Genomic DNA, 2,245 nt, shown 5'->3' with positions numbered 1-2,245 from the left:
TTTGGTTGGTTTCAGTTTTTTTTATTATTATTATTTATTATTATTTTTTTTTGGAGGAACGGGAAGAGGGTGATATTCTTACCTGCATCAAGACTGTTTAATTCCTTTCCTAATGTGAAGATATTTTCCTTTGAAGGAAACACTGGATTTCAACTACAAATATACACTATACTCAAGGAACAAAAGGATATTTCAACTAGGATGATAGAAGAATATTTGTGTTGGTGAACTGCCTTAGGATAAAATATTTGTCTTTTGTTTTAAATCTTCTGTGTGACTACTTAAAAATGTACAAGTTCATTATGATACTACATACAAAGGCATCCCCTTTTTTACACAGAAATTGTAAAATATGTGTGTCAGCTAACACACTCGCATCCATACACACACACACACACACACACACAAACAGCTCACATTCACACATTTAAAATGAATGCTTATATAATCCTTTGGTTTCTTAAACACACAGAAACATATAGAAAGCCTAGAAGAATGACTATTTATTTACTTAAACTGATAATTAAATATTAGCCCCAAACCATATATATAATAAGCAGCACAGGAGCTATTGTTAATAAAACATTGTTACATATGCCTATAATAGTTGGGGAAGATTTAACCTAAGGATACTCATCAATGAAGACTGAAAATGAATATTTTCATTTTAATGACAATTTTTTTAGCATCTTGTAAATGTTTTAGACATCGTTTTAACAGGTACTGCCTCTGGGGAAACTTAAAAAAAAAAAAAAAAAAAAAAAAGAATTTTGATGCATATTTTCTAATTTATCACAAGGACTCTAGCCAGTATTTATGAATTGTATGTATTTGGTTCTTATAGTAGTATAAATACAGTTGGAACAGTTTTTCATTATGATTATTTGTGTTGAAATGCAAAATTACACAAAGAGCTTTCAAATAATAATGTTGACAATCTCTGCCACAGCATTCATATGCTGTACGGCTAAAGTCATTGATGCAAATAATATTTACCAAAAATCAAAGTTGCTATATCCAATCATAACTGTCCAAAAATCCGAGGTACCACTGCATATGAATATGGTATCAAACCTGAGCAATACAACTGATCTTCAAAGATCATTTTTGCTCTGCATAAAATCTTTCTTGATATGCAAAGATTAGATCATGAGCAAAATTTGCTTTAGCAATACACCATACATATATAATTTGAATAGCTTCTGTCTTGAAATGAACTGCAAAGGGATTGTACTGGTCATTCAAATGCATTGAAAAGAAGTGCTGTAACTTTATGTACTTCTCTACTTTCTATCTATACAGTATACTGTGTGAGATAAATGTTCTTGATTTATTCACCACGTTTGTAAACACAGTAAATTTTAAGATTAAGTTGTAAAAAAAAAAAAAAAGTCTAAATTAGTCAAAAGTTTTATAACCTCTCCTATTACTTTGGGTAAGAAATATCACCCCCCCCCCCCCCCCCCGCCCCGCGTCCTTAGTGGAGTACAAAGTTCCTATTATTCTGATATTTTCCTTAAGCTATCAATCAAATGAAAATGGAGATATACTGTAATCTAACTTGCTTTACTCCAGCTGAGGTGGGTTCAAAGGATGCATAGCCAACCAACCAAAGTGAATTTTTTATTTGATAGGTATATATTATAGCTAAAAAGAAACTATAGCAACAATTTTTTGTCCAGGAGATAATGCTAGAAATTTTACTGATTTGCTGTACAAATGCCTCTAACCTAGATAAAATATGCACTAAATGCTGATAAAAGTTATCCATGTGCTTTTTCCTTGAAGGCAACAGGTACGTTGAGTAAGAAAGAAAGAAAGAAAGAGAGAAATTCACCCCTAAAGTGTAGGATAGCAGATTGCAGCAGATTTAGCAGTAGTGCTATTACTATTTCTATTGAAACCAAACTTTTTATATGTGTTTATTTATATATAATTATATGAATGTTTCCAAAAATGTTCAACTTAGTATTTCTCTTTGATTGTACCCACCTAATTTCTTATGTAGACTTGAGATTGGCTGTATTCATGATACTTTTAACATGACTAGAAGAAACGTAGTGAACAAGTCCTTCTTCTAAAGATTTAGTCCTCTTCCAGAAGTAAAAGAATCAGTTAAGGTGAGAATAAGTATCAGTGAATTGGAGTGCTTTTTTTTTTTTTTTTTTTTTTTTTAGTTGTCTTATATTACAATTCAATCTACTTGTTTTTCCAGTCTATGTTACCTATTAGTAAGAGGAATTCT

This window comes from Oxyura jamaicensis, chromosome 4 (genome assembly GCF_011077185.1).
Source record: "Oxyura jamaicensis isolate SHBP4307 breed ruddy duck chromosome 4, BPBGC_Ojam_1.0, whole genome shotgun sequence".
NCBI lineage: Eukaryota > Metazoa > Chordata > Aves > Anseriformes > Anatidae > Oxyura > Oxyura jamaicensis.
This window is presented reverse-complemented; position numbering follows the sequence as displayed.